The 13,008-nt window shown below is 48.3% G+C and overlaps 1 protein-coding gene across 3 annotated transcripts in view; it reads right to left on the reverse strand.

Moving 5' to 3' along the window:
• OAT (ornithine aminotransferase) overlaps positions 1-13,008 on the reverse strand; it is a 261,439-nt gene that overhangs the window by 50,215 nt on the left and 198,216 nt on the right. The window lies entirely within an intron of this gene.

Raw genomic sequence — 13,008 nt, forward strand, 5'->3', positions numbered from 1 at the left:
GCTTAACTTTCCACCTAATCTTAGAGACCCAATCATGTCCCTGTATAATATATGTAGATGTCCCCCCATTGACCAACCACAACCCCTAGTAGTTTCTTATTTTGCCACGTATCCTGAGGTCACGCGATGAATTTTTAGTATTAAAGTATCATTTTTTTTTTATTCAATGTATTGAGATGGTGCTGTATGGCGGCTGTTGTACTCCCCGTTAAAGACTTGTTATTAAAACAGCCTTGATTTTGCCAACTTCCTGAGTCGGTCTGATTATTGATGTACGATTAAGATCCATATCCCCATCCATCTCGGGTATGGTTACCTCGCCTTAAAGGACCCGGGCTATCGGGTTCAATGGTCATCACTGGTCCAAAAGGGGGTCTTCCATCACTCTAGATCCACCCCCAGAGGGACTATCGGGTAGCGGCCTCACTGCCCTGGCCTCATGGGGAGGGTCTCTCACTTCGGAAGCAGTGACGACATCCTGGGATTCGTCGCAGTACCTGGACAGGAAGTCAAGGCTTAGTCTCAGAGTGACAAGGCTCTCAATTCATCCACACATTCTAGGGCATAATAATTCAATTTAGTCACTTATAAAAATCATTTATTTTAGGTATTATGAGCACACTGAAAAATGAATCTAGCAGGCATCACACAGCACTCTTAAGTGAACTTATGGGGACCATTTGTGGTATGAACATCAGATAACTTAATCAAGCAAAGCAGGTAATCAGTTGGATGCAGAACCAATCACCAGAACAATATCCTAACTTGAGAAGTCCAGCCCTGAGATGAATGGGGCCTTGTGCCTAAATGTCACAATGATTCTCGCCAGTGGGAGTTCGCTTTGGAAAGGATGCAATGGGCTTCTGTCAGTGACGAGTTCTCAAACTCTTAAAAGCATAACAATGTACCAGTGAAAGTTTTCTCCTTTCTTCCAGACCCGAGGCAAACCCAGGGGCAGGACACCAGACAGAAAGAGTGGAATGAAGACAGGAGGCAAAAGGGCTTGTTCCCAATGTATAGAGGACGGTGGGAGGGGGGGTGTAGGTACAATGATGCATACTTACACCCCACACTCAATATACCATAACACCAAGCCCCCCACACACCCTCCCCACCTCAGATTTTCCCAGATGTCTTTGTGGATTGTCTGGGGGGGGGGGGGGGGGGGTGGTCGCTGGGTGCTCGATCTTCTGCCATTGGTTCCAGCAAGAGGTGCCCACGAACTGCAGGTTCGAGGATTCTTCTGGTCAGCTGGTAATGCAGATGCAACCCTGGGCGGGTGTCCACTATGCCGGCCTCTTTGGGACGCTTCAATGTGTGGAGGAAGGAGAGTTAAAGCAACAATCCCATCATGCAGACGGCCACAGGATCTGCTCCAGGACAGGATCCCATGAAGGTGGGAAGATGAAATCCGGCACAAGCTAGCGACCACCAAAGTTCCAGACTTCAATTTGGAACACCCATGGTTCGGGAGGAATAGCCCATAAGAGAGCTGGTGATGCCACTGGGCAGTCTAGGGATAGCTCTGATGGGCTGGATCCTCAAAGGCGTTGAGACAGTTAGTCCCATATGCGGTAAATGCAAATGCGACCACTAAAACAATCAAAAACAGTACAGCTGTAACTGCTGCCACCAGCTTGTCTCTAGGCACGGTCAAGATGTGGAAGGACGAGACCGACAGGTGGCATGACAGTTACTTAAGACTTATTTTGATAGAAAATAAATCTTGGGAGCCAAACTTTTCACAGTAAGGTGCAGGTCCAAGTGCCGTAAGATGTTCTCTACGTCGTAGACCTTGTTTACTATCCTGCCACGTACTGAGACTATGAAGGTGGCTTTCTATTGCGGGTCCCAGACCAGTCTCCTGCAACCTCTCCGCCCCGTGGGGTTCCCACCAACCATCCCGGCTACCCAAACCTCCCCGGGCCTCTTACTGGCGACTTACAATTGGCTGAGGGTTTTTCTTTCCCATTCTGCCTTCTTTTGGTCTCCCCACGAACCATGGCGTCTGGCGCGTTCCTCTGCCACTGGACAGTGAGATTCCAGGTTTCCACAAACACCAGCCGTCCTCAAAGGCTGGTTGTCCTACCCGCTGCTTTCGTCTCTACTTGGACTACAGTGGAGTTACCACGGACGTCACTGTCTAAATGTCTCGGCCTCTGCAGTGCTTGCGTCTCCCTTGTTTTGGCTGCATTCATTCAATGTTCCCGGCTTCTCCAGTAAGGATCAGAGACTGGTTGCAAAGTCCTTTGTCTCTTTATTTTCAGAGTGTACTCGTTTGTTTCACAATTTCTGGACTGCTCAAGTTGGTTATGCAGAGAACTCTGCATTGCTCTGCACCTCCTCGTCTCAGTATTGATTTTTTTACTCTCCAGTACGTTTTTTGCATTCTTCCTTGTACGAGTTTCTGTAGGTGATTCATCCCTACTCTTCTTTATCCCAGTACACTTTAGGGCGATCATGTCATCTACCCTACAAAGATACATAGAGGTGTGTGTGGTAATGGGACCCTAGGGTCGGAGGATGAGGGAGCTGGGGATATGTTCGGGGTGCTTTCTTCCCAGACCGTCCCATGGGGGCGGGTCCCTCTCTGTGAGATCCACCTGCTGTGTACCACCCGAGGGGGACTTTCGGTAGCGGCTCACCTCCCTGGCCTCATGGGAAGGGGCTTCCCCTAGGGGAGAATAAAAACATCCAAGTACATAAAAGTAAGCTAAAACAACATAAGTATCCCAGTTGCACTGCAAGGTGTTGTCTGCAATGTTAAAAATACAAGAATTCAAAACGGAAACCTAGTTTCCCGGTAAGGATAGCCTGAAAGGCTGATCAGTTTGCCCATAACAAAATCAGCAAAAGGCAAGAGAAGTGATGCTGAACGATTTACTTCCCTTCAAAAAGTCAGGGCAGGATCCATCAAACAGAAAAAAAGAATGGGGTTCCCTAGGAAACTATGGAGCACAGGCTGCAAAAATGTCTTTGCCAACAAATACCTCTTTGTAAGGAAGCTGTGTAACACCAAGTCTTGCAATTCGTTCCAACCATTCTTATTGGGTTGTCCTAACCTGCTGCAGAGTGTATGAGTGGGCATCACTTGCTTGGGTGAGATGGGAGAGGGTGGAAGGGGGTTATGAAGATCGTTTGCATACACTATTCTTTTGGTGGGTTTACTGAAGGGGAAGTTGCAAATGTTATGCAGTAACTTATGTGCAGCAAGAAGGCAACACATGAGGCAGGTGCTGTAGAGGCAAGGATAAAACTGGTGGGCAGGTCAGGCTGAGGTGTCCAAGAGATGGCAGTAAATATGCATGATGGGTGGGCCAGCAATAGGCAGGGGCAAGAGATGAAGTGAGTCATAAGCAGCAGGAAATAACAGGGCAGCCACAAGGAGTGTGTCTGTATGGCCAAAACAGGGTCCTTCAGGAGCTTTTGAAATCCACTTCAAAACTACGCAAACACTTAAAACACTTCCCAGAAATCATGCCAAAGTGTGTAAAATCTTAGACATTAGGGTACACATGAGTCAACCTCCCCATGCCAGAAAAGCACCTCTAAACATTTTGTAGAGCAAATGGCTTCAAATGGATGAGCTGGTCCCTTGTGGGATGCCAGCGCACACATCATGCAGAGGCCACCGCCAGAGACCACCACCTTTTGCCCAGCTTTCTTATTTGGCTTTCCAAAGAGACCAGGTTCAGCTCCTAGTAAGAGGGTAGAGATGGCAGAAATTCAAGGTTGCTGTGTTCTTGAACAACCCCTCAAAATCCTTTCAAGCTGCTCCTCTCGGCCAAGAGATGGTGCACCCAGCCCCATGGGCACCCACACTCCCCTGCCCCAACCCTTTTAACTTTCCTGCCCCTCCATGCTCCTTGACAAACTCCCTGCATGGCTCCAGACTTCTGAACCTGAAGTTAAGAAAATGCACCCACACCAGGCAAGTGTTGGCCAGTGGAGGGGGAGACTTCATTTTGGTCTCTGGCTGTGTGCAGTTTGAGGGGAGTGCGAGGATATTTGAAAAGACAAGGGAGAGCTCTGGAACCCAACCAGAGATTCTGGCCCTTCCCAGATCGTCAAACACATTTTGTTGCCCCGATGTGCAAAGGTTCCAGCAGGCCAGTGAGCACTGAACCAGAGCAACAGTGAGGTTAGAGGCGGCTCTCAGCTGGCCAAAAGATGAAATTAGGGCCTTCGGTCCTTATAGCTCGAGCAGTCCCTTCTCTGAACCAAATGTTCTTGCCTCTCAAACCTTACCATATAGCTCATAGCAATAAGTGGAGAAATGGACAGGCACTGATGGTAGAAAGTGAAATGGGACCTGCCTGTAAGGCGTGTTCGTAATGCAGGTAGAACATATATTGTTTTTCCTTTTAAAGCCAACCCCTTTGCCCCCAACTAACAAACTCTTCCCTAAAATCTGCCATTTTACACTACAAATGAAACCCCCGCCAGAAAGCAGCCACATGCATAAGCGTTAGTGTTCAGACAGGGCTTAGTAAAACCATACAACTGAAACAGTACACAACTCCACTCTTAGTACAAGGCTGTAGCACCTGAGTATACGGCAGCGTGGACAGAGCAGCCAGGCTGATCTTAGGAGGAAGAGAGGGCTGGAGGAAAGAACCTGTAACATACAAATGGTTCAAAAGAAACACTAACGCCCAGAAATATAAAAAAATAAAGGTTTATTATAAATACAAACACGCCAAGGTAAACCTTGGTGGGTACGCACTTTGTCATAGAATCAAACACTGTATAAACACACCACAATGCTTAAAGGTACACAGACCAAAGCATGGACCCTGTTCAGAATACTAACAGTATTGCTAGGCAAGTCGGACCTAATCATACACATTTACAATAGAACACACCTATTCAGCGGGAGTAAAACCACAAGTTACATTTAGATTACCTTCAATAATTCAAGGGTAGTAGACCCAGTCAGTCATGCAGTGGCACTCCGCTAAGAAATCCCTTAGTAAGCCAACCCGGTTACCAGGCTACTTTTCTGAATAGTGGAACACAAATTCATGGAACAGTTTGAACTAGAACTACATTCAGGATAACCTTCAGTTCTAATAGGCGAGCAAGACCCAATGTTGAAATATACTATTACAGTTGCTTTTCAGATCAGTGGAACACAGACGAACGTAGGCAACTCTTTACACTCTTAGGATGCCACAAGGTAGACCAAGGTGAGGAAAACCCACAGAGCACCAGGTAGAACCCAAGCAGACATTCTAAAACAGGCTATACAGCAAGTTAAGGGAAGCAAGACCCAGTTGGTAAACGTACACTTATTTTATCAAAGAAATAATTAGGAGACACCAACAGAATTACTTTTGGGAAGTGGGGGAACCAATTCTCAGGGGAGTAAAACAACCAATATACTTTTAAGAATGGCAACACACATTCAGAGGATAGTAAGAACTTTCGTAAATGCTCATATTTCAGAGGCAGTTATCAACCCAACTCTTACAAGTAAGTAACTTTTAAGTGCACGTTACACTGTTCTGTCTAGGCAAAAGGCCCAAATCTTTTAAGTTCTTCCCATGTCTTGGAGCATTAGTGTTCTCGGGGGCAGGTGGGGGTGGTACAGATGTAGGAAAAGCTAGGGATCCTGTGGAAAGCCATTCCAATACATTTACTTTAGAGTTGGAGAATGGTTCCAGGGACTACAGAGAAGACACCTTAGAGGGATTCCAGCAGTGGGCCTGGGTGAACTGGATGAGAAGACTCACAATCACATGAATCACCCCTAAAGATTCACAAGAATCTCAAAAGGCTTAAAAAGGTAAGTAATACCCCAGCCAACACAGAAGAGGTGTTTGGGGCAGACCTCTGCACAATCTGCAGCCAAAAACCCAGTCAAATTCCTTGTCGTGAAGACAGAACACGTGATTTTGCAGCAGGGATCAACAGGAAAGACTCCAGCAAGGATTTCTTTGCGGCTGGATGCGGTTCTGTGGATTTGGCACACTTAAGAGCCAGGAGAAGGCTGAATATTGCTGGTCAGATTCTCGTTGCTAATCTGGTCCGAGGAGACTACAAGGATTCAAATCAAGTCTGGGGGCCAGAAGGATGCCACCCCATTTTCAGCGCAATTCAGAATGCTCAAGACCGTGCACTGTGTAATGGCTCTAGGTCCCAGGGTATTGGCGTATTGCAGTCCAGAAAGGTCGCAGCACGCCAAGGGATGGCTCACAATGCAGGTCTACTTGAGCCTAGTGGATCATACCAGCCTCTGGGACCACGGGGTAGATTGGAAGGGTAACAGCATGTTCAGGTTACACAGCAGGCTCTCCGGTCGCTGGAAAGCGTCTCGGCCAGATTTTCTACATCTTCCACTTCGGTTTCAGCTTCCAGTGGTCGACTGGTCAGCAGCTTCCAGGCTCTGAGCATTTATCAGGAACTGCATTTTACAGCAAGGGGTGGTCTAGCGGTCATATTGGGACAGAACAGGATGGGGTACCGCACCATGGTTGTAGAGGATTGATGGTTTCAATCACATGTTAGAAGTGTTTTAATATGTTTAAAGGTGCAGGGGCAAAAAAATGACTGACACTAGAAGTCGTCCAACTAGTTGCAAAGGCTAAAGTGTCCTCAATTGATATAGCAAACAGTGGCACCGTCTTTGAAATACAGTCATTTACATACTATATAAAACGGTGTGCAATAGTCTGATACCAGTTTTCAATTTGTCTTGTAGATACTTTTTGAATGAAAATTACATTTATTTGCTCCGGATGAAGGGATATGTATTCCCAAAACACATTGAGCTTTCTATTATGATTTGTTGAACTATTATACTTACTAAAAAACTATTCTATGGGATTTGCAATTGACCATAATTAATCTAAGAAACACTTACTAGGGAAATTGATAGTGTGTATTTTGCACATGGACAAAGCTTGCATCATTGCAAACTACATATTTTTGAATTTTAGACTGGTAGTTACCTGTACAAAGGGTTTGCAGGAGACGCAAGTGTCCATCAATTGAGGACACTTTAGCCTTTGTCATATCAGGACAGCCCCCCCCCCCAAACTGGGAGTTGGTGCCTTTCAGACAAGGTGAAAGACAAAAGGGTTGAAGAGTTTTGGATTCCTCCCTCGCTTCCTGCCGTCTCCGCCACTCTGAAGCCTGACAAAACTTCCACTGAGGTCGTTCCCGCCTAGAATGGCAGTGGAAGACCTCAAACAGCAAGCAGACAAAACAATGGCAGAAAAAGGAGACCACCATTTTAGCAAAATGGTGGCCCTTCTCTGCATTACCGAGGCTGAGTTAACAGCCTGCGAGTAATAAAAGACTTAAGTCCTACAGGTAAAACCACTGCCACCAGCCAATCATGTAAAATGTTAGCAGGTAACAAACTGGATACATTGTATCCCCCCCAGCACTCCTCATAACGTGGGGTGTGCTGGGGGGGGACCCCAGCACTCCTCATAACGTGGGGTGTGCAGGGGGGGAGGGGGGAGGGGCCCAGCACTCCTCATAACGTGGGGTGTGCTGGGGGGGATACATGGTGTGCTGGGGGGGATACATTGTATCCTCCCCAGCACTCCTCATAACGTGGGGTGTGCTGGGGGGGATACATGGTGTGCTGGGGGGGATACATTGTATCCTCCCCAGCACTCCTCATAACGTGGGGTGTGCTGGGGGGGATACATGGTGTGCTGGGGGGGATACATTGTATCCCCACACCCCCAGCACTCCTCATAACGTGGGGTGTGCTCGGGGGGATACATGGTGTGCTGGGGGGGATACATTGTATCCCCACACCCCCAGCACTCCTCATAACGTGGGGTGTGCTGGGGGGGATACATGGTGTGCTGGGGGGGGATACATTGTATCCCCACACCCCCCGCACTCCTCATAATGTGGGGTGTGCTGGGGGGATACATTGTATCCCCCCCCAGCACTCCTCATAACGTGGGGTGTGCTGGGGGGGGATACATGGTGTGCTGGGGGGGGGGGGATACATTGTATCCCCCCCAGCACTCCTCATAATGTGGGGTGTGCTGGGGGGGATACATTGTATCCCCCCCAGCACTCATAACGTGGGGTGTGCTGGGGGGGATACATGGTGTGCTGGGGGGGGGATACATTGTATCCCCCCCAGCACTCCTCATAATGTGGGGTGTGCTGGGGGGGATACATTGTATCCCCCCCAGCACTCGTAATGTGGGGTGTGCTGGGGGGGATACATTGTATCCCCCCCAGCACTCATAACGTGGGGTGTGCTGGGGGGGGGATACATGGTGTGCTGGGGGGGATACATTGTATCCCCCCCAGCACTCCTCATAACGTGGGGTGTGCTGGGGGGGATACATTGTATCCCCCCCAGCACTCCTCATAATGTGGGGTGTGCTGGGGGGGGTACATTGTATCCCCCCCAGCACTCCTCATAATGTGGGGTGTGCTGGCTCACTATCCAAAATGTAAAGGGGATGAAAATAAATCCCCTTTACTACTTGGGAACTGTAGTTCAACCAAGTACATTAAAGAGAAATTAACAGGGGAGCCCATAGGGGCAACCCAGCATTAGCTCAACCATTTTAGGAAACTAATTTCACCCAAACACTATGGAGAGACATAAAAAGGTCACCCATTAAAAGAGTAAAAGACTAGGTGAAAGTGGAAAATGATTCCCCTTCGCCTAGGGACAAGGTAAAATAGTTACCTAGTCAAAGCAAACAGTTCTGGGGTTGACACAGGTCAGGAAGATTTATCATAATTATGAAATCCTTACCCAACAATTACACCAATCGAGTTATAATGAAACTCCTCTGGTTCTACGACCCTCACAGCACTACACCCAAAGCACCTAGAGTATCAGATTCATGGTGTTTCCAAACTGCACCCACGCTATCCCACTGTTCTTAAAGATTTTCATTTTGCACGTCTCCCTCATTCTATCGGACATCTTTTGCTCGTTTGGAAGCCGGTCATGACTTGAGGCAAGTAAAACCTTCTGCTTTACTGCCCTTGCCCATTTTGTAGATTCTTATGGGGAAACTGCCTATTCCCAGCCAACCCCCCCCCACCCCCGTCCGCCCGCCCTAAACGGTAGTTTATGAACTATTGTATGGTAACAATTGCACACGTCACCTTAGAGCCAAGTGCAGTTTGGAAACGTTGCATCCTACTAGCTTTACATAATGGCTTTTTGGCTGTCTAATACCAATCCACAACTCAGGTGCCTGAAAGTTTGTTGCTGTGCAGATTAGCGACCATTGCCTCTCCATGATTGGACGGCCACTGGCTGTTTCATGATGCAGATCCTTGCCTTTGGTGGGCTTGCCCCCAGTCTGAATCTTTCCAATACCCAACACACGTACTCCAGCATTCCATTAGAGTTGTTTTGGCTCTAATGTTACTGGGAGGCTGTTGGTTTCTGTAATCATGCCGCCGGTCACCATGTGGTGGAGGGCACCTGAGCCTTGACAAGCCTGCTGGCAGTTGTGTGCCCGTTGGGTCCGGCACAACCCTCTTGTCAGGGGTGGGATCACTAGTGGCAAATTTAAAAGCATTGCAAGCAAACACATGGCTTGATTTTCTTTTGTGGACCTGTCCAGTGTATGGTCAACTTCTTTACCAGTTCTTCCCAGCAAATGGTAGGTTGATTAGCTTGTTTGAGCCATGCGCACCTTCCGAAGAAGGCACAATGACTGCCCGATGTTTAGGCAGCATCAAGACTTCTTTTCATTAGGTAGGTTGTTGGAGACTAGCTTCGCCTCATGTTGAATAGCCCGAGCTAGAACCCATCGCTTGCATTTCATTGCACTTGCTGGTTCAGAATCACCTTAAGAGTGCAGAGACTTGGCGAGTGGTGATGATCCTGGTCCCTGGCATGCATCCGTTTATGCTATGCCCAGAGCTTCTGATGAAGGCATGCCACAACACTATCCACAAGTCTACGCCATTATATTGGAGATGTTTTATACTTGAGCTGTTAAGGAGCTCAGCAGGTTCAAATCCCTTGGATGAGATCCGTGTGATCTGCAGGTTGCTGCTTTGAATCCCAGCACAACTAATTCAGCATTCCAAAGACTAAATCCGTCCCAATTTTAGATGCTAGGCCAAAACCATGTCGGAGGCTGCTGTTAGTACTCTTCCTCAGAGGATTTCCAAGCATTTTGGTCCTCGACTGCTCTGGTGGGTGGGACCAGACGCGATATGCAAATGGATACTTCTGAAAAGCACAGCAAGATAAAACATGTTGTACGCCCTCCTGAGTGGGCACCACCCATTATAACCGTTTTGGCGCCATGTTCCTTCTCAGTAGAAGGGCTCCATGTTCGTAAATTAAAGGGAGCTATGTAAAGTGCTGTGCATCAGTTAACCTAACTGGCCTGTGACTAGAGTTGCAATCAGTTTTTACTAAAAACGGAAAGAAAAATGGCAATTGGGGCACCCAAATCAGGTGTGATCCTTGTAAAAATTCACTCAATCTTTAAGGGGTCCCTCACTTCCCGAGCCCGGGCTTACCTACTCGCCAAACAAATTGGAAATACTGCTTCACTAAAGCCAGGATACCCCCCCTACTGTCCAAATATTGGGGGAGGGCTTCAGGCCCCAGACTTATCTACCCAACTTTATCAGGGGCTTTATAAGGGACCTGATCAGGGATAAACTGATGTCCACATATCCAGTTTCAGGTGACAGTTTTGCACAGTCAGTCTTCCTCCAGCCTCCCCCCTGAGCCAGTCTCTTGCTAACCTCCCCCACCCAGCAGTCCCTCAGCGAACCTCTCCCCAACCCCACAGCCAGTCTCTCCCTAACCTCCCGCAGTCCCTGAACCAGTCCCCTCGCTAACCTCCCCCCACGCAGCCAGTCTCTCGCCAACATCCTCCCTCAGCCAGTCTCTCCCTAACCTCCCGCAGTCCCTCCCTAATCTCCCCCCCGCAGTCCCTGAACCAGTCCCCTCGCTAACCTCCCCCCACGCAGCCAGTCTCTCGCTAACCTCCCCCCACGCAGCCAGTCTCTGGCTAACCTCCCCCCACGCAGCCAGTCTCTCGCTAACCTCCACCCACGCAGCCAGTCTCTCGCTAACCTCCCCCCACGCAGCCAGTCTCTTGCCAACCTCCCCCCACGCAGCCAGTCTCTTGCCAACATCCTCCCTCAGCCAGTCTCTCGCCAACATCCTCCCTCAGCCAGTCTCTCGCTAACATCCTCCCTCAGCCAGTCTCTCGCTAACCTCCCCCCTAATCTTAGAGTATCCTCAATTATTCACTCACCCCGAAGCATAAAATATATAATCGGTTCGACACTCAAACTCTACACCTTACCTCACTTTCCAAGAATGCCAAAAGGCTCCTTCAAATCCTTCACCTGCTGCACAATCCTCAACTCTGGGTCTCTCCAAGCACCACACCGCATGTGCGTGCTGCTGGCTTCCTTCTTGCCAAGAAGGGGTTCTGCCAACATGGGCTTTCAGAGTCAGCTGCTTCCTTGGGCAATCTCTAGTTAAACTAATCCTAACTTCTCCCCTCAAGAGCAGGACTTCCCACAGGAAGAGTGTACAAGGGCCGACAGGCCGGCCAACGCCTTCTCCAGTCGCCCCCTTTTCCAGCCATCCTGCCACTGGTCGTTTGGTTTCTGGTTCTCTCCCGTCAGTGAATGTCCACCAAAGCTTTAGTCAGGGTTCTATGGTCTCCCGTAGGGCTGTCATTTTCCGATGGTTCCAGCTCTAGCCATGCCCCTACTCACCTGTAGCATGCCTGGCCAGTCTAGTGGGTGTTTGCACCCCAGCCGTTCAGAGCCTGGTTTTCAATCCGGCCAGTGCTCGAAATAGCTTCAGTTAACGGCTGGCAAACCATCAAAGAAAAAAATAAACAAAAATACAGGGCCCAGAAACAAATTTAAAATGCTTGCCATTGTTTTTCCGACTGGAGTCTTGTGCAGAACCTCTGCTGCAAGAGACCTCAGGGTCCTCATTCGCCACAGTCACCCCATCCCAATTGTTGCAATGGGGCGATTTTGCCATATTCCAATGCCCTGATGGAAAAAAAGACAAAACTAAAAGCATTTTCTGGGTGGTCTCCTCACTGGTTTATATGTTCAATAAAACAATAGAGTTTATGGCAGTGGTGCTGTGGTAGGGCGACCAAGGGTAATCATGCTGGTCGGCAGACTAGTGGTAGCCCATGGACCCCACGGCCCTCTGGGGGGCCGGGCAAAGCAGCACTGGGTATAGGGACAAGACATCCCAAGTGACTTCAGCTGTGTTTTGGGGGGTTGTCGTCATATGGGGAGTGCAGTTCCTACAGAGGTGGCTTCACACCAAGCAAAACTCAATCTGCAGAAAAAAAGGCACAAAAACACATGAAGGCAGGCAGGTTTAGGTTAAATCTGCTCAGTTTTGGGTAGATTGGTCCAAAGGGCGCATGCTGGACTAAGCAATCTTGTTTGGCACTGTATTATTTAGCACTATGCTTCCAAGGCACTCACTGGCTGTGCGTCAAGGTAAGAATTCCATTTAAAATGTCCACGTTTATTATTCAATGTACAGTGAATTTGGCATCAAAGTATCCGACATCTAGAACCGGTTTTCACAAACTAAAAAGATTTTGATAAGCGGACCAAAGCATTTTAAGGTTCCAGGATGATCAGTTTCTTGATATAAGAAGCATCTTTGTGGAACTTTCTCCCACCTTGTGAGAACAAACCTTCCTAAATTCAGAAGTTAACTTAATTAAAACGTATTGCTTTAAAAAAATATCTGCTTGTATAGTGCCCTTAGGCAGTCTGTTTCTCTTCCATGCCCCGTTTTAGGGTTCTAGTGCTTTAGAAAAGAAGTTAGCCCCCACCCTGGTAGCAATGGCAGATTACATGCCTCAGCCAAAGTGGCCACTGCAAAGTACTGGGGGCAAATGCGTGCCCCATGGGTACATCAGGTAGCTTGGAGCTAGTTCAACCAGCAGGCCATTTTCCGCTGAGATCTCTTGTACAATAGTCTTTGCTTTAATGCAGTTACAAAAACATTGGTTAAAAAAAAGGGACATTCTAGTT

The sequence above is a fragment of the Ambystoma mexicanum genome, chromosome 8 (genome assembly GCF_040938575.1).
Source record: "Ambystoma mexicanum isolate Mex_15411 chromosome 8, UKY_AmexF1_1, whole genome shotgun sequence".
In the NCBI taxonomy this organism is placed as follows: domain Eukaryota; kingdom Metazoa; phylum Chordata; class Amphibia; order Caudata; family Ambystomatidae; genus Ambystoma; species Ambystoma mexicanum.